The sequence below is a fragment of the Pan troglodytes genome, chromosome 19, assembly GCF_028858775.2.
Source record: "Pan troglodytes isolate AG18354 chromosome 19, NHGRI_mPanTro3-v2.0_pri, whole genome shotgun sequence".
NCBI classification, from domain to species: domain Eukaryota; kingdom Metazoa; phylum Chordata; class Mammalia; order Primates; family Hominidae; genus Pan; species Pan troglodytes.
In genome coordinates, this window is record NC_072417.2 from 50,869,971 (window position 1) to 50,895,230 (window position 25,260).

The window sequence follows — 25,260 nt, forward strand, 5'->3', positions numbered from 1 at the left end:
CATTGTGGTTGGGTCTTTGATGAACTGAGACATCTTGTCTATCACTTTCCTGGGCATCAGGCTCCACTGAACGCTGCCCCCTTGGTTTGGGAGGCCCTGTGGTGCCCCCATCTCACCAGGCTCTCGAGGAAGCTTGTGACCTTGGGTTGAGCCCTAAGCAGCCGGGTACCCACTGGGGCTCTGCTTCTCTCTTTCACTAAGAGAGAGAAAGAGACCAAAGAAAGGTCTGCAGGGAGGGTGCCTGGGCAAACACCCAGGGAACCAGGGGCTTGAGCCATCTTCATTTCCTTACAGACACACATTCCCTTCCATGCCTCCTTAGTAAGGGCATGACGCACAGTGTGTGTGTGTGTGTGTGCGCGCGCAGGTGTGTGCATGCATATGTGTGTGCATGTATGTGTGTGCATGTATGTATATGTGTATGCATGCATATATGTGTGCATGTATGTGTGTGCATGTACGTATATGTGTGTGCATGTGTATGTCTGTGCATGTATGTATGTATATGTGTGGTGTTGTGGGGGTGTGCAGTGGACAGGAAGGGGAGGGCAGCTGTAGCTGAAAGCTACGAGTCTCTCTGGAAAAAACATCGAGATTCCCTGGACCACAGCAAGAGAATGTTTTCATTTGAGTCCACTTTTTGTTAGCATTTAAAGCTATATCTTGAGTAGCATGTAAACCTTAAGTAAACTATTCTTAGAAGCATTTTCACAGTAAGATAAATCCATAATAATGTACATTGAAATTATGCACCCTGCACCTCCTAAAATTATCTTGCAAACCTGCACCCACCAAAGGATCCCGTAGCGCACTTTGGGAGGTGTAGACAGGAAGCCTGGGGCTCCGTCGCTCATTCCATCTTTTCACCAGCTGTGGGCTACCACGCTGCATTGGTTTGCTTGGGCTTCCTTAAAGTACCACAGACTGGGCAGCTTCAGCAACAGAATCTCACTGTCTCACAGTCCTGGAGGCTGTAGGCCCAAGATCAAGGTGTCGGCAGGGAAGGTCCCTTTTCAGGGCGGTGCGGGAAGGCTCTGTTCCAGGCCTCTCTCCTGGCAGGTAGGTGGCCTTCCCGGTGTCTCTTCACCTCGTCTTCCCTCTGTGTGTCTCTGTCCACATTTCCTTTTCTTATAATAACGACACCAGTAGTTAGATTGGGGGCCCCCCTACTGACCTCATTTTTCATTTTAACTTATTTCTATAAGATGATATCTGTAAATAAGATCACATTCTCAAGCACTGGGGCTTAGAACATCAACACAGGAATTTCGGGGGACAAATTCAACCCATCACACAGGCCGTCCTCGAGGCCACCTCTGCGTCATCTTTGTCTACAGGCAAGTTGGCATCTAAAAAGTGTCTGCCCAAGACATGCGTCTGGCCCATGGTACAGCCAGTCCACATGGCCAATGGTGAGATCCGGGTGGCATTGTTTCCTCACCGCCATGCCTCATGCAAGCAGCTGCCTTCTTACAACAAGGTGGACGCAAATCCCAGAACTGGCGCAGACGCTTGCTGGCTGTGGGTGAAGTAGCCCCACGTCAGCGTGCTGCAAATATGCGGCTTAGAATGTTACGGCTTGTGTGAAAGATACGCAGATTTCTATTCCTTCCGATCCGTGGTTTCAAGTTCTGCTCGTCTGAACCCAAGGGGCTCTGTAGGTGCCTCTGGAACAGCCGGGGTTTTAGGGGTGTTGAAAACACAAGGTACCCAGGCTCAACCCCAGCTTCAATCACACAAATAATCTTGTGGTGGTGTTTCTTTGGTCAGTTTTTTAAATTGATCTTTTGTACTCTTTTTTTTTTTAGAAAGGGATCCTTTGGTAGAAAGAAAATCTGAAACTCTAAATAGTGTCCATTTTATCTCTGTATTGTTGGTCCTTTCCCCAAAATATATCCTGATTCCAGCCACTTGTCATGATAGTTTTAATCTGAGCTCCCATCATTTTTCACCTGGATAACTGTACCAGTCTCCCCACTGGCCTCCCCACTGCCACCTGGCCCCTCCCCAGGGCTCAGCAAGATTTTTCTGCAAAGGACCTGGTAGTAAGCATCTTGGGCTTCGTGGACCCTGTGGTCTTTGTTGCACCTACTCAACAATTACTCAGCTTCGCCACTGCAGCCCTAAGTAGCCACAGACAAGAAGTGAACACAGGGGAGGAACTGTGGCTCCAATAAACCTTTATTCACCATGACAGGAGGGGACTGCATCTGGATTGTGGGCCATAGTTTGCCAACCCCTGCCTGACTTCATGGCAACACTGAAATTTGTATTTATGCTTCTTAAAAATATGTCTAAGCCAAGTGCAGTGGCTCATCCCTGTAATCCCAACACTTCCAGCTGAGCCTGGAGGATTGCTTGGGGGCAGGAGGTCCAGATCAGCCTGGGTAACACAGCAGGATCCCATTTCTACAACAAACCATTTCAAAAGCAGCCAGGCATGGGGGCCCACACATGTAGTCCCAGCTACTCAGGAGGCTGAGGTGGGAGGATTGCTTGAGCCTGGGAAGTCAAGGCTGTATAGTGAGCTGTGTTTGGGCCACTGCACTTCAGCCTGGGCGACAGAGTGAGACCTCCTCTCTCTCTCTATTATATATATATACATACACACATATATATATCTGTATATATATATGTGTGTGTGTGTGAGAGAGAGAGAGAGTGTGTGTAATGGTTGTCTGCAAAAAACACCTTTAATTAATCACAGCCAACCCTCAAATAATACACATAGTATAGGACCCTTACAATGCTACACTCCCAACTCTTCTCCCCACCCATGTTTTGTTTTCTTTCCTTCCACGGATTCTGTGACATCTTCCTCTCCTCACTGACTCTGCATGAAGGGGATTCCTGGTGGGGGAAGGGTAGCTGGTGAGAAATGAGGTATCAAGAAACTAGCAAAGCATCTTCTGGCTGTCTGTGGACAGTTCTTGTGTGGTCCCCAGCCTAGTCTCAAGGGTTCTGGGCCGGTCACCCTGCAGCCTCTGTGCTGTGTCTCCAGATCCAGGCTCTGAGGGAAGGGCCCTGGGAGGCCCAACAGAGCGGGGTGCCTTGTCTAACATCCCCCCGTTCCTCTGGCTGTGTGGCTCAGGAATAGGCCCAGACAGTGTGTCCAGGTGGTGCCAGGTCACCTCACTGCCCCCTTTGAGATGGGCCCAGAGGGTTTTGTGGGGTGAGCATGAAGCTGGGCACCCAAAGCCTGGGGCCGAGTGCCCCTCCCTGTGTCCCAGAGGAGGGGCCCTGACCTGAGAAGATCCCCAGTGCCTGGCTTATGGGTGCCAATGTGGGGAGGGGTGGCTCTGAGGACTGAAGGGGGTCACTGAAAGAAGACATTGAGCTCCATGGCTCAGGGACCTTGGCAGTAGAGGCCTGGTAAGCACAGACTAGGACACTGGGACTTGGTCACAAAAAATATGATCAGAAAGGGCATGGCCATCAGAGAGTTGGTCAGGCGGCCTGGTCATTGAGGGACTGTCAGTGAGGACCTGGTCACTGGGTGCTTGGTCAATGGGTCTTGGTCAGTGGGGACCTGGTAAGTGGAGATCTGATTACTGGGGGCTTGGTCATCAAGAGCCTGGTCAGTCAGGACCTGGTCAGTGAAGGACTTGTGGGGGGGCATTGGTCAGCAGCGGCCTTGTCGGGGGAGGCTTGGTCAGTGGGGGCCTAGTTAGCGGGGTCCTGGCCAGCCGGCCGCTGGGTGACCTCATGCAGGGGTTTGTCCTTGGAGCTTGCTTGCCGCCATCTGTAGTGGGGATGAGTCACGTCACCCCAGAGGGCTACTGGGAGGAGGAGATGAGCAGGTGTGTGGAATCCGGCCCTGCCCAACAGACCTAGCACTTTACACCCTAGCTGAGTCCCCTGCTAAAGAGGGGGCCTGCTCTCTGCCCTCCACCCTCAATTCTCTGCTCCCCGTCCACAGGACTGCCCCACCTAGGGAGGGCGGAGGTTGGGGAACACCTGTGGACACTCTGATGCTGGCCACAGGCCCAGGGCCGGGCGTGACAGTGACAAGGACCTGAGTGCGTACATGAATGGAGCCACCTGGCCCAGCCACAGAAGCAACACACCATATGCACGTGTTCACCCACATATATGTGCACGCTCACATTTACAAACACACTGCATGCACACATGTTGATGCTTCGGGGGTGGAGGACGGTGACTGTGGGCCCTGCTGACCCAGGCGGGGGCCCATTGTGATGGGTGCCGTGACCCCGTAATGTCACTGGTGCTGAGTACCCACCCGCCTACCTGGCTGCCTTCTCTGTGTCTGGAGCTCTTGGAGACAAGATAAACAGCGATGTCTGGTTCTGCTCAGAGGAGGCTTTCTTAAGTGAGAGGCACAGTTGGATCAGCAGACTCAGGTGAGTGTGACCTGCTCTGTTCCCTCCCTGCTGACCTGGGACAGTCGCTACCGGCAGTGCTGGCCTCTGGGTGGGTGCCGAGGAGGGTCATCCCTGAGCACTCACCAGGTAGGTGCCTGTTCTGCACTGACGGTATAGATGTTCGTCTTGTTGGTCGTCACAGTGACGCTGGTGGGGGTGGGTGCTGTCCCCTAATGTACCCATTCCACAGGTGAGATGTCTAGGGTCAGAGAGGCAGCGACTGGTCCAGAGACCCAGATGTGACCCTGGGCCATGCTCTTAGCCCTGCCCTGTGCTATGCTGGACTCAAGCCCTGACCTCTGTGGCCTCCCTGCCCTGGATTCCAAATCCATCCGGGGTTCCAGCCCCTGATGGGGCAGAGTCTGGCCCTGGAAGAGCCACTGGGACAGAGCTCCTATGGGTGAGGTGGAGGGGGTGGTCCTCAGTCCAAGTCTGTGCCCTAAGCTGGGACCCCGCGGGAGGTCTCACCAACTCAGACTTCACATGTGGTCACTGAGGGTCATTGTGGGACCCACTGGACACAGGGGGTCCCTTGTCTGGGAGTGGGGTGAAGAGCCTTCTGCCCTTGGGCAGTTAGGTAGGGGACTTTGAGCACTGCTGCTTTGGGACCTGGGCAGTGGGGACCTGGGCAGCGGGGTCCTCGTCATTGAGAACATGGTCAGTGAGAGATTTGGTCATCATGGGTTGGGTCAGGGGGGCCTGGTCAGCAGAGACTTGGACACTGGGGCTTAGTGAAAATATGATCAGTGGGGAAATAGTCACGGGGCCTGCTCAGTAGGGCCTGGCTAGCAGAGGCCTGGCCAGCTGGCCACTGGATGACCTGACAGGGGGTTTGTCCTTGGAGCCTCTTTGCCTCTATTCATAGTGGGGATGAGTCATAGCATCCCTGAGCACTCACCAGGTGCAGGTTTTGTGCTGACCTTGTAGATGGCCTTTTCCTTCATCCCCACAGCAACTCCATGGGGCAGATCCTGTCCCCGAATGTAGCCATTCCACAGGTGAGATGTCTAGAGTCAGAGAGGTGATGACTGGCCCAGAGACCCAGATGTGGCCTGGGCCGTGCACTCAGCCCTGCCCTGTGCAGTACTAGACTCAAGCCCTGACCTTTGCAGCCTCCCTGCCTTAGATCCCACATTTCCCTGGGGTTCTGGACCCTGATGGGGTGGAGGGGGTGATTCTCAGTCCAAGTCTGTGCCCAAAGCTTGGTCCCCACAGGAGGAGGTCTCATCAACTCAGACTTCAGGTGCGGTCACTGATGGTTGCTGTGGGACCCACTGGACACATGGAGTCCTTCGTCTGGGAGTAGGGTGGGGAGGCCTCTGCCCTCGGGCAGTTGTGGAAAATGAAGGAGCTCTAGAGGGCTGCCTGGAGGGTGATGATCGTCCCTCTTGGTCATAGGGGCTTGGGGACTGGAACCTTCTCTGTCTGATCCTCTAGAGGTCTTGTCTTCCCTTTGTCCCAAGTATTCCCAAGGAAGATGGTCCCCCGGGTGTTCTCCAGGACCAAGTCCCCAGAATTCTCTTGTTTTTTCCTTGGTGATCCAGGAAAACGAAGCCCCCTCCTGTATTGACAGCTGGGAATTGTGGAGTCCACCGTCCTCCACCTGAGACGAGCACAGGGTCTCCACGAGGACAGAGGCTGCTTTGGACTCAATAGGTCATTTTTCCCCCAAACCAAATGCCCTCCTGCTTAGCTGGTGTTGTTCCTGAAGCGGCTTCACCAGCCAGAGTGAGTGAGAATTGGAGCAGAACGGAGCAGTCACCAGATGTCTTGCTTCCTACAGAAAACTGGGCATCTTCATGGTCCTAGAAGGATCCCAGGAGGCTGATCCTATAGAGACGTCTGGTTCCTGACCCCAACTGCCTCCAGGTGCCTGGAACAGCCCATCGTGGGCCCTTTACCCTCAGCAGGTGGACACCGTTGGTCCTGCCAGGGCAAGTGTGTGTCTGTCTTAGGGCATTTGGGAACAATGGGCCTCTCTGTCCAGGTCCCCCTGTGTTCAAGTCCTCAGGAAGGAGCCTACTCCTGGTCCAGGGCAGGGACTCTAGAGACTAGGGCATGGGTGGGAATACTGGGTTTAACCCTTTGTCTTGGGGAGCAATGGTGGAATGGGGCTCACATGTCTGGCCAGCATTTGGGGGTCTGGTGGGAGCCGTTCGGGTGTTCTCTGGAGCTCTCGGGTGCTGCAGAGCCTTTGGATGACTTTGTCTTGCAGGATGGAGATGGATGAGCACCCGGATATCCTGCCCACCCAGGGGCAAGGCAACATCATCATTACTAAGTATGAGCAGGTACAGGTCGGGCCACTCCCTTCAGGAAGGTGGGGCCTCACCTCCCCCACTGGTCAGAGCCTTGTCAGAGGGTCCTGGGCTCCCCAGGACCACAGGGTGAAGACAGGCTCTCCATGCCGTCAGGACCCCAAGCCCTTCACCTTGCCCCTGTCTCCCTGGCCCTCACTGGGTCACAGGGACGCTGAGCTGGGGCAGCAGTGGACACAGAGCATGAGCGTGTTGACATCTGGAAATTCACCAGTCGTCTCTGGGTTGTGTGGTGAGTCCTCTGTCCCCCCACCCACCAGTCTCACCTCAGGGACGGGTTTTGTTTTTAGAAAGGCCTCTCTGAGGTAGGGCAGGCTTCCCTGGCTCAGGACAATCTCCTCTCCAGGGTCAGAACTCCTCTCTGCCTCTCCTGCAAGTCCAGCCTGTGGTCAGGGTTAGGGCAGAGCCTCAAGGCCCATCTAGGGAGCTCGAGAGAGCGGGTGGGACAGAGAGGGGGCTGGGTCAGGCCCAGGGCTTTCAGCACTGAGCTCTCCACATCAGCAGGAGAGGAGGGGGCAGCCTAAGGGTCTGGCCCTGTCCCCTTGGGGCCTGCCCTGGTGAGATCTGAGGGTGGTGGCCACAGGGCAAGGGGACACCTGGCCAGGCCTGTGGGCTGTTGTGTAGCAGGTCTCCAAGGGCTCAGGGGGCCCACTGGGGCATCCTATAGGGAGGTGCATGGGGACAGCAAGGGCTGTGACCCTGGGAGGCTGGGGGAGAAGAAGTGTAGGGCCTGTCCTGGGCATCCCACAGTGAGGCCTGGGGGGCAACAGAGCCTGAAGCTGAAGGCCCCAGGAGTGGTGCTGGGAAGGGACCTGGGCCTGGTAAGGGGAGCCCAGCCTGGAGCCGGCCCCTCAGGACTCACAGGATGGAGAGAGGGAGGAGCCTGGGATTGGGGGGCGGTGAGCCTGTGAGACCTGCCACTTCTGGGACGCACCTGAACCAAGCTGGCCCAGGGTAGAGCTGACAGTCTGGGGAGGAAAACAGATGGGGTGGTCAGGGAACAGCGGCTCACCTGGGACCCCTCAGTGGGGGTGACTCAGTCCCCAAGCTCTACGTGGCCCTCCAGAGACTCTGCTTCCTGCTGGCTCAGTCAGCACCGCAGAAGGTGGACGGGAGGCTGAGTCGGGGCAGGCAGGAGAGTAGGGGCAGGACAGCCAGGCATCCCATGTCCTGGTTTTTGCAGTGGCTGGGAGGAGGCTGAGGGTTGAAGGCTGACTGCCCTGAGAGCCAGCTGAGGCTGTAGGCAGGGTGCTGGGGCCAGCCCCACTGCCTGCAGGGCCCTTGGTCACCCTTGTCACCCCAGGCTTCTCCCCAGCAGCGCTGAGCAGCCTAGTAAGAGACCTGGGGGGTCTCATACCTAGGCTCTGACAGGAAGAGGGTCCTGGAAGGGCCAGGGTGGCCGGAGAGAGGGTCACAGTCTCTGTGGTGGGCAGGATGGGGGAAGATGAGGAATAGGCAGGGTCTGCAGCCGGGATGCAGGGAGAGGCAGGTGAACGCTGGGAGGTCACACCCTGCAAGGCCTATGGGGAGTGTCAGGTGGGACAGGTCCCAGGTGCGTACTCAGGGCACTAGGCAGCCCTCAGGCCAGGCTCCCTGGACTCTGGTGGGTGATGTGGTCACTCACGAGGCACTGCTGTCAGTCAGGGCTCAGCCACCCACCCTGGGTGGCACCCATCTCGTCTCAGGACTGGACTTTCTCAGCTCCACAGAGGGTGTCGCCTCCAGCCCAGGAGGAGCAGCCCCATTGTGCAGCCCAAGGCACCCCACAGGCCCCGAGTGGCCCCCTCCAGGCCAGCCTCGAGCTCCCTCTTCTCCAGGGTCCTGGTGCCTCGTGGGCATCAGCTCCACAGGGAGGCCCTTGCCTCCTTCCCTGTGCCTTCTCCTGGGCTGAGACTTAGGGTGGATGGGGAGGGCTGGGGCCCTCTCATGGATGAGGATGGCTCCTGGCCCAGGCAGGTCCTCAGCTCTGTCTGGGTTGCCTTACAGTGAGACAGAGCTGCCCGTGTCAGTGCCCTGGAGGTGAAGGGAAGAACCTGTGCCTGCTGCATGGGAGACTGGTCCAGGGACAGGGAATCAGGAGTGGTTGGTGAGACAGAGGGGGTGGCCTGCGGGCCCGGGTGGTGGTAAGTGGGCCAGGGCTGTCCCTGGGAGGGGCGGCCTTTCCTGACGGACTCTGTTCCCATGAGCATTTGACCAAAACCCAAATCAAGAACCACAGTCTTGGCTCAGAGGTCACTGCCTGTTTGTACCAAGTCCCCAGCTAAAGGCCAGGGCCTGACCAAAACTCGGGGTGTCTGTGGCCTGAGGATGGTGTGTCCTGGCATGACCAGTCCAGACCACCAGCTCCAGTTAGTTCAGAGGGTCTCAGCCCCCGGGGTCTGCTCTTTCCTTGCTCCTTCAGGGCCCCAAAGCCCAGGACCCAGCATCCATGGGCCGCTGCCGGAGGCCTGGCAGCTCCGCTAACTCCAGCATGGCTCATTTGACAGCAAAGATGTCACGAAATAAAATGTACTGACAAGTGGCTGAAGATGCTTGGAGACTGGCCAAAATATAAGAACAGCAAGAAGGTAACATGGCGGTTGGGCCTGGTAGCTCAGGCCTGTAACCCCAGCACTTTGGGAGGCTGAGGTGGGCGGATCACCTGAGGTCAGGAGTTCGAGACCATCCTGGCCAACATGGCGAAACCCCGTCTCCACTAAACATGCAAAAATTAGCTGGGCACTGTGGCGGGCACCTGTAATCCCAGCTACTCAGGAGGCTGAGGCACGAGAATTGCTTGAACCCAGGCAGTGGAGGTTGCAGTGAGCCAAGATCGCACCACTGAACTCCAGCCTGGGCAACAAGAGGGAGACTTCATCTCAAAAGGAAAAGAAGGTAACGTGGGGAGGGAGTGGCCTCCATGACTGCTCTCTGCAGAGTCAGGAGACAGGCGCCCATGGCCATGACCTGGAACCATCTGCCTCTCAGCAGATGGGTGGCACTCCATCCCCATCATAGGACAGCAGGCCTGTTTACCGGCTTTCCTCCCCAAGTCACTACACATCCTGTCTCACCGGAGTGTTCTTTTGTCTGTAGCTGTCTCGAAGCAGGTACAAAGGCATTCCCCTGGTGTGAGGCCAGGCATGGGCACTCCTGCTAGACATTGACAAAGTCAAGTCCCAGAACCCAGGAAATACAAGGTAAGGCCCTCCCACACTCGGCCAGGGCAGGACAAATAGGCCAGGCTGTGTCAGGAGCCCAGGACTCCAGCCGGAAGGAATGTCAAGCCCGGGTTGGGGGTGGGGGCTGTAGTCAGATGCACATACTAGGCACAGACGGTGACACAGGCACCACAGGTGCGCTGGGCTCTGCTGACCCTCCCTGGCTTCAGAAAGAAGACAAAAAAGGAACTTTCTGCAGAAGGAAATCTTCCTCCCTTCCTTCCAGAAGTGCTGACTGTGGGATGACAGCTGTTAGGGGCAGGGAGTCTTTTGTCTGTTCTGAGACTGCTTCCTCCTCTTGGCCCTGCCCTACAAGTCATGAAGGAGAAGGGCAAGAGGTCCTCCAGGATCACTCACCGCATCAAGGCAGATGTCAGCCACACCCTGCAGAATCACATGATGTTTAGAGTATTCCCGGGCAGCAATATTCCTGGGCCATGTGCCCATACTCACAGGCATAGGTGCCTCTCGGGGGTTTCAGCACTTCTTGAAAATTCAGTGTTTGTGACCCACCAGGACGTAGTAGGCAGGACTCAAGCTCACTTGCTGGCATGGACACTCAAGCAACGGGGCGGCTCAAGGGGTCAAACTGAGACAGAAAAGGGTTGAAGCCCAGACTCCTGGTGTCACCTGGACCCGACCACCATGTCTCAGATGAAGAAATGACCTTCCCCTCCTGGCGTTGCCCCAAAGCCCAGGAGCTTGGCAGGGGCGCATGCAGATGGTCCTGGCAGGAGACATGTTTGACAAGTAGCTGGGGTGCCTGATGGGCCAGGCTCTTGTCATGAAATGAGTTGGCATCCTGAGGAAGCCTCTTCTTCACCAGAAACCAGACAGAGATCCAATTTCCCCTTTGCCTGAACCCCATAGGAGTGCAGCAGACAGGGAGGGGGTCACCCAGGTGGCTGTTCCTGCTCGGCCCCCACTTTCCAGACCATTCCAGGCAGGGAGAGCTGCTGAGCCGACTCCATGGGCTGCCACATGGGGTCTGGACCCAGCCGCCCTCCTGTGCCGGGCAGGCAGCCCTTAAGTCGTCGCAGGACCCTTTGTGTGGTGGTCAGCACCCTGCCGCCTGCCCTCGTGGTGGGTGCACTTCACAGGTGCTGCTCCGGGCCTGGCATAGTGGCCTCCCCAGCCTGCCTAGGGGAAGGAGCATAAACAATCCCTGACTGTGCCCTTTAGGGCCATTTGAGCTTAGACGCTAGCTGCAGGAGTCCCCCAGGCTCTTTGTCAGCTGAGTCATACGTGACCTGCTCAGTCCTCATGCCCATCCCAAATCCCCGGGGGCCTGTGGCAGGTGTCCCCAAGGATCTCTGCCATCTCTGGTGATGTGAGCCTTCCCAGGTGGACTCAGCCCTCCCAGGTGACATCCTTCCACGGTGACTCTGGCTTTTGCAGGAGGTGGGCTACCACAGGGACCTGAGCCGCATCACTGCCGTCCTCCTTTATCTGCCGGAGGAAGATGCTTTCTGGGTGCTGGCTCAGCTGCTGGCCGGTGAGAGGCACTCCCTGCAGGGTAGGTGGACAGCTGCCCCCAGGGCCTTACACAGTCATGCCAGGGGACAGCCACTCTGGCCGGTGATCCCAACTTCCAGTCAAGGTGCTTTCCTTGTATCCCAGCTTATTTGGAGCCTCCAGGATGTCCCTGCTGAGGTCCCACAGCAGCCTGGGTCTGGACATGGACCCTCAAACCTCAAGTCAGACACGTTTCATCCCTAACATCAGAGAGCATTGACACCTTTTCCTGGCCACCCTCTGTTGCCCGAAGCCAGCCCCGACTTTGTGCAGGCGCCACTCACCTCCCTGAGTGTCCTCCTGCCTCCCAGCTGGCTGTGCTCCCAGCCACCCTCCCTTCCTATGGATGGGCCGACGAAGCCAAGATGGCAATGTCTGCCCATCCCATGTCCCCCAGCCTGATCCCACATCCAGGAGATGGCCACACAGCCCCCAGCTCCCACCCCGGTCTCCCCGCTAGCACCTGCCTGCCTCGGCCCTACCTCATGGTGTCAAAGGCAGGCTGCCCTCCTGGCACCTCAATCCAGGATGCCGCCGGGCAGCGCCTCCAGCCAGGGCCCTCCTCCCCAGGGCTGAGGCCGCGTGATGGGGTCACCAGATGGGAAGGAGGGAAGCCTCGGGATCCGGGGTCCCCCATCTTGCCCAGCTCTTCCAGCTGATGCCTCCACATCTTGGGCGTGGGCTCTGATGGGGTGATGGGTCAGCGGCTTCTCAGTATTCCACAGCCCAAATACTGCCCAGCTCCGGAAGCTCCTATCACATCAGGAGCAGGTGCTGCACAAGTACTTCCCAAAGATCATGAGACAGCTGGTGAGTGGATGACACCCTCTGCTCCTCCCCATAGGCCCTGGGCCCCACAGGCCAGGGGAGGCTCTAGTCTCTCACGGAGCTGACAAGAGGCCAAGTCCCAACCACAGCCTGACCTGGGATGGGGATTCTCCAGGGGTTCAGAGTTGGGTTTCCTTTTCCTGCCCTGGCGGAGGCAGAAGGGCTGGGACCAGGGCCAAGCTCTGGCTAAGCAGGGCTAAGGGAAGTATGTCCACTGGGCATCCATGCATGGGGCAGGTGTTGGAGCCCTGGCCACCGCCCTGGATTCTGCTCCTTGAGGAAGGGTCTACAGAAGGGCCTGGAAGTGGGAGGACTTCAGGGCAGCCCAAGGGACCCTGAGCACCTCTGCTCCTCCCTTCAGGGCAAGCAAGGGCTATGCATTGAGGGTTCCATGCTGACGAGGCTCCTCCGGTGTTTCCTTGATGGGGTAAGGAGGCACAGGGAGACCCCAGCCCAGGGACTCTCCTGTCCCGCAGTGCCCGGCACCCCCAGCCCAGGGGTCGAGCTCCACCAGGAGGACTCAGATCCCCTCCAGCCTGCAGGAGGCACAGGCAGTTCCCTACAGGGCACATAAACCAGGCTCTGCCTGAGAGGGGGCATCCCACGGCAGAGGCCAGGGCTCAGGCCCAGCCTCATGGGGAGACTGGGCTAGGACCCAACTTGGAGGGGCCCAGGGAAGCCCCAAGTCCTCAGGAAGCCCCTTCTTCCAGAAGCCACCTCACTGCTGAGATGAGTCCCCCATGAGGAGCTGCAGGACCTTGTCTGACCGCAGCCTCATGGAGGGGTCTCATCCCATGGAAAGGGGTCCTCAGCACTCCAGAGGACTGAAACCCCAATGGGTCCTGCTCAGGCCACCAGCCCCAGCCTGGAAAGGCCAGGTCCTCCCACACCTGCTGTCCCCAAAGAAATCCTTCGGGCTCACCCTGCGACTGTGGGATGTGCTTATCTTGGAGGGCGAGCAGGTACTGACAGCCATGGCGCATGCATCATTCAAAATACACAGGGGTAAGTCCCATGTGCCTGAGGGTGCCCAAGGGAACACGTGGGACAGACCTCCGCTGGCCTGAGGGAAGCGTCCTCACACTGTTACCATGACTCTCTGCTCCATCCGAGCAGAGGGCCTGGCCTGGTGGGCTGGGCAAGGCATGATGACACTGAGTCCACCCCCCCACATGACCCAGATGAAAGGAGTGTGGGGAGCACTTCCCTGCCCGGCCTCCCCTAGCTGTGGCCTCCTGTGCACAGCTCGACCCCGGGGTGGCCAAAAAGGACCCGGCACCACCCAGTGGGAGGTAGCCCTGGTGGAAACGAGGTGCGGGCACTGACCCCTCCCAGGGAACCCTCCTGGCCTGATGCCCGCCCTCTCCCTAGAGTGCCTCATGAAGCTTTCCTGGAGCACCGTCTGGGAGTTTCAGGAGCGACTCTCTCAGAGCTGGGCCCTGGAGGACAACACGGTCCTCAGGAACCTTCAAACCTCTATGAAGGAACTCACAAAAAAACACTGGGACCTGCCACCCCCAGGTGGGCTCCAGCACCAGGTCCCCTCCCGAGTCACCCTCTGGGGCAGTCAATGGTGGGGAGTGCCCTGGCCCCACCAGCCCTCCTACCTGGCCTTCCTCCTGCACCTCTTCTTCCTCCTCTTCCTCCTCTACTCTAAGAAAGTCAAATGGGTCTGCCGCTCCTCAGGGCAGGCACTGAGCACATGTGTGTGTGTGTGCTGGACATGCTGTGTGGACAGGCGGGGGCCATGGGCAGGAACCCCCAACACCCCTCCCCCACTTTCCACATTGTCCCCCTCTCCTCCTTGAAGGGCCCTGAGGGACACTGGGGCAGTCAGACCCAGCTGTGGAAGCCCCCACCCCCACCTTCAAGCAGCCTCAGAGAGCAGCAGGGACCCCTCATTCTTGAGTGCCCCTCCAAGGATGTCAAGACAACAAGCCAGGGAGACAAGAGAATCAGTGCCCCTGACCCAAGAGGATTCAGGCACAGGATAGGGGAAGCCCTGACCCAGAGCCAGAACCAAGAGTTCAGCTGGACATGGGATTGGTCCAGCCCTGGCATGGAGTGAACAGCCTGGAGGGCAGAGGGGAACCCCTGCCCGGGACCTTCTCATGCTCTGTGGAGACAGGCCCCCATGTGTGGTGGCAAGGGGGCTGGGTGACAGTGCAGGTCCCTCCCACTTGAGTTCTGAGTTGGGGCTGCCGAACAGTCCTGAGGTGAGGGCATGAGGCAGGAAGCCCTGAGCCAGCCTGAACCCTGGGGGCCATTTCAGGAGCAACCTGAGGTTCCCTGAAAGCTCCCTGACCCCAGACTGCACACAGTCCTCGCCCTGAGATCAGCAGCCTGCGGGGGCATACTCAGTGTCAGGGACCCCGAGGACTCCAGAGACCCAGGCCTGTGGGGCCCAGCCCTGAAGGGACCCGATGAGCTTGGTGAAGATGCCGACCACGTCTGTTTCTTTTTTTTCAGGAGAACTCGAGCGAGGGTCCTCGAGGGTGTCTCCTGGCATTAGGCCCCTCTGTGAGGGGGACAGATTGGCCCTGCCCAGCCCACCAGCTCAGCTCCAGGGGCTCATGCCATCAGCCCCCCAGGACAAAAGCCTTGTCCTCCCCCAGCCTGGCCTGACAGGGTTGTCTCCATGGCGGAGGCCAAGGCCCAGCAGCATGAAGGGGCTTCCCCAGAACCCAGGGCAGCAGGCTGCTCTCTGGGTGGCCCAGAGGATCAAGATGTGGCCACCCTGTTTCCCGGTGAGGTCAGGCCTCGTATTACATAAAAATACCTGTGCTGGGACTCTATGCCACACCTCCACACAGACCTGGATGCTGGGATCCATGGTTTCCTTACTACAATTTTGAACAGGGCTACTGGGCCCCTGTCACTTCAACATGTTACCTGGACAGCCCTGCAACCACAGGACAGGCCTGGCCCAGCAAGCCCACTGGGACCCCGACACCAGGCCCTGCCCAGGCTTATGACAGAGGAGGCAGGTCAGGAGACACCCCAGCAACAAGGCGGCACCTGCCTGCGATGCCCCTCAGTAGAAGAACGTGGCATGGAAGGAGCCCAGGTGGCACACGCCCAGCTGCGTCGCAGCCCCAGATGGCTGCTGGACCTTGGTTCTGGGCCTTGGAAAATCCCATTCAGGGGGGCTTGGTCCCATCAAGGCCTCTGGAGGGAAGGCTAAGCATAGGGTTCCTGCAGCCCCAGCCAGCCAGCCAGCCAGCAGCATGCCCTGGGGCCTCTGACCCCACCTGTGAGTCCCAGGCCCAGAGGTCCCTGGCTTCAACTCGAGTCCTAGGAGGAGAGAGGCACCAGAGGCACCACGGGCTCCCAGGGTGACCACAGAGGGGACCAGGGCACTGTGAGCCCTGATGCTGTAAGGATTCACATCAGAGAACCTGGGCAAGACGGGAGACCGTGCAGTAATGAGGATGTGGAGGGCTGGCTCAATGCGGCCAACAGCTGTGAACACTGCTGCCTCTTCCCAGCCTCATCACTGCAGTGCAGGCAGTCTGATCTCTGGAGCCCAGCCCAAAATTGTCCTGAGTGCCCCGGCTTCACATGCCAATACGCCACCTGGAGGCTTCAAGGCCCTGCCTGCTGCACGCCTGCCTCACCATTGCTGAGCACCCCATCTGATGACGAGAGACTTGCTGTGGATTCCTGGGCCGGCACCATTTCCCAGGAGGACCAGCGGGCTGCCTGTGGGCAGGCCGCCCACACTGTGGAGGGGGCTGAGATCAGCCTTCACTGTAGGAAGCCCCTACCTGGACACAGACTTGCCGGCTCTACCTATCGCCATCATGGCAGCCTACATGGCATTACTTGTGACCAGGGCGCCCCATCCAGGTCGGTCTGCCCTGGCTGCTGTTTTCCCTCCTGCCACCCTCTCTTTGACTGCTTGTGTCAATAAAAGGAGAACTGGCCAGTTTTCAGAATAAAGTGTAGCTTTATTATGACATAGGAGAGATTACAAAGCATTAGGGGAGGAGGAGGAGGAGCAGTGACACAGCTGCTCATAATGAGAGGGGAAAGGAAAGGGTAAACATCTTGGTAAATAAAGTCTCCAACCACAGCACAGTCATTGGAATTTTTTTCTTAATTAATTTTTATTTTCAAACTTGTAGTCAATGAAACAGTCACTTAAATTGTCAAAAGAACAGCAATTTTACAAATGAAAAGCATACACGCCAAGCCATATCATGAACCAAAATAAAATTTGAAGGCCCCTCACCTCCCCTGTGACCATCTAAATGTGTCACACACATTTGAACCAGACTGACTCCATCTTGAATAAGGTCTAGGTAAGATAAGTCTGACACCTACTGGGCTGCATTTGCAGAAGGTTACCCATACTTAGTCATAGGATAAGACAGGAGGTCAGCACAAGATACAGGTCACAAAGACCTTGCTGATAAAATAGGATGCAGTAAAGAAGCTGGCCAAAACCCACCAAAACCAAGATGGGGATGAAAGTGACCTCTGGTTGTCCTCTTGCTCATTATACACTAATTACAATGCATTGGCATGCTAAAAGGCACTCCCACCAGGGCCATGACAGTTTACAAATGCCATGGCAACATCCAGAAGTTACTCTGCATGGTCTTGTCAATGAAAAAGAGTCAAACTCTATAAAATGTTTGAAGAGATTTATTCTGTGCCAAATATGAGTGATCATGGTCCGGGACACAGCCCTCAGGAGATCGTGAGAACATGTACCAAGGTGGTCGTGGTGCAGCTTGGTTTTATACATTTTAAGAAATAAATTGGTTTGCCTCCAGGTAGCAGTCTTCAGAGAGAGGTTATAAAATGTTTCTTATCAGACTTTAGGTCTGTGCTGATGTTAATGCTGGGGAGGTATTTTGATGGTTATTTCTTGATTATATGCTATACAAGGGTCGATTATTCATGCCTCCCCTTTTTAGACCATACAGGGTAACTTCCTGACGTCACCATGGCATTTGTAATGTCACGGTGCTGGTGGGAATGTAGCAGTGAGGACGACCAGAGGTCACTCTTGTCGCCATCTTGGTTTTGGTGGGTTTTGGCTGGCTTCTTTACTGCAACTTGTTTTTATCAGCAAGGTTTTATGACTTATATCTTGTGCTGACCTCCTATCTCATCCTGTGACTTAGAATGCCCTAACTGTCTGGGAATGCAGCCTAGTAGGTCTCAGTCTTATTTGACCCAGCCTCTATTCAAGATGGAGTTGCACTGGTTCCAACGCCTCTGACAAGAGTAACAAAGTTGCTGCATTTTAAAATTCTATACATGCAGCTTTCGTCCTGCAGACTATTCAGCAAGATAGAAACCAAAAGCTTGTACCTCTTCTAAGGAATACTTCCACTCAACAAGGACTGTTCTGCAGTAACCTTTGATTAATGCAACTAACAGGAAATAAGACTATAAAACACTAGACAATTAAAATTTAGGAACGTTTTCTGCTTTTTGAACAACTGTATGCTATGGCTACTTAAAAACATTTTAAACAATCACATCCGAAATCTTATTACTTATCTCAACTGAAGCAGTAAGTGCACAATTTCAAAAATGGCCCTAACTGCAGAACGTCACAGCTAAGTTTTAATCACATGCGGAGAAGGCTGTGGACCATGGGGAGAGGGCCGGGCGCTTCTCAGCTCACACTCTGGGGTAGGTGATTAACACAAAGGCTGAGGGGCATCCAGTTTGGCTCTGGGTTCATTTACATGAGGAGGTTGGAACAGCAACTGCTGACACCAATACCCAGCATAGTGCAAAGCTGAGGGACAGAAATATCGAGTCATCTGGCCAAAACAAAAGACAAACTAGCACCAGAGACCGCAGCCAACCCAGGCTAATGCCATATCTTTGCTCAGTCCTGGGTGTGTGAAAGAGCCCTGATTTGGTTCTGACGGAGCACAGCCTTCTGGCCAGGAGACATGCCCCTGCCATGTGGGTGAGGAAGGCTTCCCACTGTCACAAGCAGTCTGTGAGCATGGCGGTTCCCCACACGTGGCTGTCCCCATTTACCACGCTGCCCACACTCCCTGGGCTCAGGGGCCAGACAGAGTGGAAGAGCTGGGGAGATCCAAGCTGATGTCCTAGAAAAGGTCTATGGTGGTGAAGACTCCACCGGTAGCAAAGAGAGAGAACAATGCACACCTAGGGCCTGGCGGCGCAGCCCTAAGACTGATGAGAAGCGCTGGGAAGGCCAGCCCACCAGGCTGTTCAACTCAGTGAACCACCAAAACAGGTCTTTGTCCTCTAAAAGACTCCAAGTTAAAATTAACCGGTAGGATATCGCCTACAACTAGCAGTGCCAGCCCAGAGGCCACAGGTAACCTACGGGCAGCCAGGTGCCCTGTTACCTAAGTATAGGGGTTCTCAGAGCATGGCATTTGAACCAGCCTCATCAGCATCGGCTGGGAACTGATTAAGAGTGAAGAAGCCCCTGCCCCCCACAGACCTGCTGAATCAGAAACGCCAGCACGGGCTTTAGGAAGACCTGCAAGTGACCAGCCCACACTCGTCTGAGAATCACCCTCAGTCTCTCTGCCTGTATGGACGGACTTCAGCTGCAGGTCCCTCACCCTGGGATCTCCACTGTGAGGAGTGGGGAGGAGCCAATCTCGGCTGAAGTCATTCAGTCCTAGCCTACCACCTCCAGCCCTAAAAGCTGCCCCCACCAACTATCAATGCCACACACCTCTGAGTACCTCAGGAGGGCGCCACCCTGGGGCCAGGCTGTGGGACTATGCTGCAGGAGAAGCCAAGGTCCCATGAGACTCCAAGAGAAACTTTGAAAACAGAAGGCCTGGATTGGCATGAAGAGAAGATCTAACCCAGGCTCAAGGCAGCACTGGGAAACGAACTGCTCTATACTGCATCCCAGCTCTCTGGCTATTTCAGAGCAACCATCAGGCTGGGCAGGGGTGGCTCATGCCTGTAATCCTAGCTCTTCGGGAGGCCGATGTGGGTGGGTCACTTGAGGCCAGGAGTTTGAGGCCAGCCTGGCCAACATGGTGAAACCCTGTTTTTACTAAAAAATTAGCTGGGCATGGTAGCATACTCCTGTATTCCCAGCTACTTGGGTGAGCTGAGATCACACCACTGCACTCCAGCCTGGGTGACAGAGCGAGATTCTGTCTCCAAAAAAGAAAAAAAAAATCTCCTTTTGGAGACTCCCCAAGGGGAAGGAGACTGTTGGGAAGTTAGGCTGTGTTTAGGGGATGTTCAGAAGCCTCAGGCCTGGTAACCTGGGGGACTCTAGAACCACCAGGGCAGGCAGGAGCCTCAAAGCGCAAGCCTAAGAGGGCCCCAAGAGCTTGCTGTTCACTGTGACGGGTCACAGAGGGCCACCTGCCATGTGGCTGGAACTATTAATACTGCCTCTCCTCTTAAAAATACACTAGGAAGAGCCTCTCTGAAGTCATTAGTTATGGTGTTTCTTATTGGAAAGAAGACGAGAATAAAATCTACAAAGAAATCAAATGAGTGGCCCAAACTCTATTCTGCACGAGTGCACACACACTCGCTTTGCTTTCCCTTAGAGGAAAACATCCTGCTCTGACTCCTGGATGGGCGCGGGTGCAGGAGGGTGAAGAGCGCGGAGCCCCCCTTTGAAGTGTGTGGGTAGAGCAAGTCTAGGGCTGCAATGAGGAGTGAGTGGTTTTATGGGATGATAGGACTTTTTTTTTTTTTTTTGAGACGGAGTCTCGCTCTGTCGCCCACGCTGGAGTGCAATGGTGCGATCTCGGCTCACTGCAAGCTCCACCTCCCGGGTTCACGCCATTCTCCTGCCTCAGCCTCCTGGGTACCTGGGACTACAGGCACCCACCACCACGCCTGGCTAATTTTTTTTGTATTTTTAGTAGGGATGGAGTTTCACCATGTTAGCCAGGATGGTCTTGATTTCCTGACCTCGTGATCCACCCGCCTCGGCCTTCCAAAGTGCTGGGATTACAGGCGTGAGCCACCGCGCCCAGCCACTTTTTTTTTTTTTTTTTTTAGTAGAGACAGGGTTTCACCATGTTGGCCAGGCTGGTCTCAAACTTCTGACCTCAGGCGATCCGCCCACCTCGACCTCCCAAAGTGCTGGGATTACAGGTGAGCCACCACCCCGGCCAGACAGCCAGATGATAGAACTTTCATCGTGTTTACCCTTTCACTCTGCAGAGGCATCTGACCAGGCCAAACGATAGAACTTTTATGATGTTTACCCTTTCACTCTGCAGAGGCATCTGACCACTTCTCACCACCTTCATGCCTGCTTCAAGCCACTCTCATCTCTCCCTGGGGTCATTGCAATTCAATTCTAATGGGTCTCCCAATTTCCCAGTGGTTGCCCCCGTAGCTGCTCTCAGCACTGCAGCTGGAGGGAGGCACCCTGTGAACCCTGAGTCAGATCATGCCCCTCCCCCTCAAAACCCTTCCCTACAGCACCCACCCTACTGTGGCAAAGCCAAGGACCTCGAAAAGCACCCAACCCCCCATAATCTTGACCTCCTCCCACCCATCTCCCTTACCCCATTTTTTCCCACTCTCATTGACTTCTTTGCTGTCCCCACAACTGGCCAGGCTCCCACCTCAGGGCCTGGCTCTGTGCCATCCACTTGCAATGTTCTCAGGGCCCTCCACGCCCTCTGCAGCTCCTTGCTCAATTGGCCCCTTCTCAGTGACTCTTCTTGACCTCCCCACTTGAAACTTCAAATCTCCCCAATCCTGCTCCTTGTTCCCCAGGTGCCCTGGGTCTGGACAAATGCTATGTGGGAGTGGATGCTTCTAGAAGCGTACGGGCCAAGGCTCATGGCTGCATAAGCATCTGAGGTGCCACAGCCCAAATGGACATTTCCTGACCTTGTTATATGAATTAAACTTTCAAAAAGTTATTATGATATAACTTACATCTTACAGATGTAAGATGAAGACTTACATCTGCTGTGAGTGCACAGCTCCAAAGACTTACAGATGGAACTCGCCAGCCCCCAGATCATGAAGCAGAACATGCCCAGGCCCTCCCAGCACTGCCCCTGCAACCACGGCCTGACTCTGTAGGCCAGCCTCCTGTGCTTTTTACACAGAGGGAATGATAACCTCCTCAGTTTTTTAAAATGAACTTTTACTTTTACTTTTTGAATGACTTTAAATTTACAGAAAAATTAAACAGATACGATAGAATTCGCCTGTGCTTTCCATCCAACTCTCCTTAAGAATGACATTTTGCAAACCCCGTCTCTACTAAAAACACAAAAAATTAGCTGGGCGGGGTGGCGGGCCCCTGTAGTCCCAGCTACTCAGGAGGCTAAGGCAGCAGAATGGCAGGAACCTGGGAGGCGGAGCTTGCAGTGAGCTGAGATCACGCCACTGCACTCCAGCTTGGGCAACAGAGCGAGACTCCATCTCAAAAAAAAAAAAAAAAGAATGACATTTTGCATAACCCTGGCACATCTGTCAAAACTAGAAATTTAGGCCAGGCATGGTGGCTCATGCCTGTATCCCAGCATTTTGGGAGGCCAAGGCAGGAGGATTATTTGAGGCCAGGAGTTCAAGACCAACCTGGGCAACACAGCGAGACCCCATCTCTACAAAACATACTAAAAAAAAAAAACCCAAAACAATACAATCAGCTGGGCACGGTGGTGCGTGCCTGTGGTCCCAACTACTCAGGAGGCTGGGGTGGGAGGATTCCTCGAGCCCAGGAAGTCAAGGCTGCAGTGAGCTACAACTGCACCACTGCACTGCAGTCCGGGTGACAGAGCAAGACCCTGTCTCAAAAAAACAAAGAGGAAAGGAAAAGGAAAAAGGAAAGGAAAGAAAAGGAAAAAAGAAGCAAACGGAGAATGAGGCATGAGCCTCTCGTGGGATTTATTCCTGCTGTTTACGACTGGAAACCCAAGGGCAACACTGTCCAGGGAAACACTGAGGCCCAGCTGACGACACGTGCTGGGCTCCAGAGTCTGCACCTTCACCTCAAAGAGGCTTTAGCCTCTCATCTCTCTCCTCTTCTCATCCAGGCTGTCTCTACACCAGCAGTGCTCAACCAAGATGCTTCTGCCCTCACCATCAAGAGACAGGTAGCCGTGCCTGGGGACACTGGGGTTGTCTCAATGACAATGGGGGGGATAGGGAGGTGATCTACTGGCATCTAATGAGTAGAGTCCAGGGATGCTGCCAATCATCCTAGGATGCACAGGACAGCCCCAAAACAAAGCTGATGTGCTACCCTATCCCTTTTCACAACTGGACCACTCCTCCCTGGGGTAATTATGAGACTTCGCACAACCACAAGCAAAATCCATTTGTTTCACAAGGAACACACTGGAGACAGCACCCAGTATGAGAACTCCATGCTACAGAAGGGTTTTGTTTTTGAAAACCGAAACTACAGAATAAATATCCAGAGAGAGAGAGGGAAACTTCACCATATGGGTTCAAATGAGCAACCTGAGTATTCTCGGCTCCTGGTGGAAAGGGAGGTGCTAATCTCAGGGAAGCCCATCTCCTGTGGCACCTGCCACAGCTTGGTTTTGAGCTGCTCCTTCCACTCCTGGCAAAAGAGGAGCAGATACTTGGGCAGCCCCATGACTAACTGGGCAGCCAAGACCAAGACTCTTATGCACGCAGATGCCCCCTGGTGGCTCCCCCTCCACCAATGCTGGAGGAAGCCGGCCACCGGCAACTGCTCCCCGACTCAGGGGCCTGAACTCCTCCTCTTCTCTCACCTGGCTGGGAACTGTGCCAGCTGAGGGCCTCAGAGCGGGCTGCGATGAGTTTCTGAGCGTCAGAGCCCTCGAATGGGGCTCCCAGCCCTATTCTTTGGCTTCCCTGGCTGTAGGAAACCTGTGGGGCACAAGGACAGGTCACTGGATTCAGGATGAGATGAACTGGATTCCAGTCCTGACACTGTCCTGACTGGCTGTGTGACCTGGAGCAAGTCACTTAACGTCTCTGAACCTCACTCTCCTACCCACTGAAATGAGGAAGTCAATGTGTTGAGCAGGGTTTGGTGAAAATGTTTCTCTCCTGGATCCTGAGTGGTGGTGTAACTGACTACACGTTCTCCGGAAGGGGATTTGGTAACATGAATCTAGAGCAGGGGTCTTAAACTCAGGTGCCCCTAAGAGCCAGGTAGGTGATGTAATAGAAGGAGCGCCCATTAGCACAAGGGCAAGGGCAGCTCTGATTTTTTTTTTTGGAGACAGGATCTTGCTCTGTCACCAAGGTTGGAGTGCAGTGGCATGATCTTTGCTCACTGCAGCCTCTACCTCCTCAGCTGAAGTAATCCTCTCACCTCAGCCTCCCAAGTAGCTGGGACCACACGCGCAGGCCACCATGCCTGGCTAAGTTTTTGATTGTTTTCTACAGACAAAGTCTCCCTATGCAGCTCTTAAAAAATATTTTTGAGGTAAAATTCACATCAAAATTACCATTTTATTTTTATTTATTTATTTTGAGATGGAGTTTCACTCTTGTTGCCCAGGCTGGAGTGCAATGGCACAATCTTGGCTCACTGCAACCTCCACCTCCTGGGTTCCAGTGATTCTCCTGCCTCAGCCTCCCGAGTAGCTGGGATTACAGGGGCCCGCCACCATGCCCAGCTGCTTTTTTGTATTTTTAATAAAGACAGGGTTTCACCATGTTGGCTAGGCTGGTCTTGAGCTTCTGACCTCAGGTGATCCACCCGCCTCGGCCTCCCAAAGTGCTGGGACTACAGGTGTGCCTGGCCTCGGTACCATTTTTCAAGAGCATGGCTCTTCCCCATTGAATGATCTTGGCACTTTTGTCAAAAATCAACGAACCTTATATGTGAGGGTTTATTTCTGGACTCTCAATCTGTTCCATTGATTTCCATCTCTCTCCTTATGCCATGACCACACTCTTTTCATTACTGTAGCTTGTAATAAGTTTTGAAACCAGGAAGTGTGAGTCTTTCAACTTTGTCCTCCTTTTTCTTCTTTTTTCTTACTTTACTCATTTTTTAATTTTTGAGACAGGGTCTCAGTCTCACCAAGACTGGAGTGCAGTGGTGCAATCATAGCTCACTACAGCCTCAAAGTCCTGGAGTCAAACCATCCTCCCATCTCCGCCTCCCAATTAGTTGGGACTACAGGCACATGACACACACCTGGCTATTTTTTTTTTTAATTTAGTTTTTTGTAGAAACCAGTCTCGTTATGTTGCTCTGCTGGTCTCAGACTCCTGGCCTCAAGTAATCCTCCAATCTCAGCCTCCCAAAGTCCTGGTATTACAGGCATGAACCATTACGCCCAGCTTTTTTGTCCCTCTTTTTCAAGATTGTTTTGTTTCTTTGGGATCCCTTGGAATTCCACACCAATTTGGGGATCAGCTTTTCTATTTCTACAAAAAAGGCCATTGAGATTTTGATAGAGATTGCATTGAGTCTGTATTTTGCTTTGGGTGGTATATAGCATTTTAACAATATTAGGTCTTCCAATCCATAAACCTGAGCTGTATTTACAGGTATATAGGCCTTTAATTCTGTTCAGCAATGTTTCATAGTTTTTGTGCACAAGTCTCTCACCTTAAATTTATTCTAAAGAATTTTATCCTTTTGGTTTCTATTGTAGGTGGGTTTGTTTTAATTTTCATTGCTAGTGTATAGAAATAAAACTGATTTCTGTGTGTTGACCTTGTACTCTGCAACTTTGCTGAATTCCTTTATTAGTGCTAGTAGCTTTCTACTGGATTTTAAGAACTGTCTTTATGTAAGGTAATTTCATCTGTGAATAAATAGTTTTATTTCTTCCCTTCCAATATGATGCTTTTTATTTATTTTGCTTGCCTAATTTATCTGGCTAGAATTCCAATACTATGTTAAACATAAGTGGTAAAAGGGGGCGTTCTGACCTGTTCCTCCTATGTTAGGTGAAATGTTTTCAGTCTTTCACCAGTGAATGTGAGGTTGGCTATGGGTTTTTCATAAATGTGGTTTATCAGCTGGCAATGGTGGTTCATGCCTGTAGTCCCAGCACTTTGGGAGGCCAAGGAAAGTGGACAGCTGGAGCCCAGGAG

The 25,260-nt window shown here is 54.5% G+C and overlaps 1 pseudogene; it reads left to right on the forward strand.

The window, feature by feature from the left end:
- The first annotated feature begins 10,872 nt into the window (after window positions 1–10,872).
- TBC1D27P (TBC1 domain family member 27, pseudogene) overlaps window positions 10,873–25,260 on the forward strand; it is a 60,484-nt pseudogene continuing 46,096 nt past the window's right edge.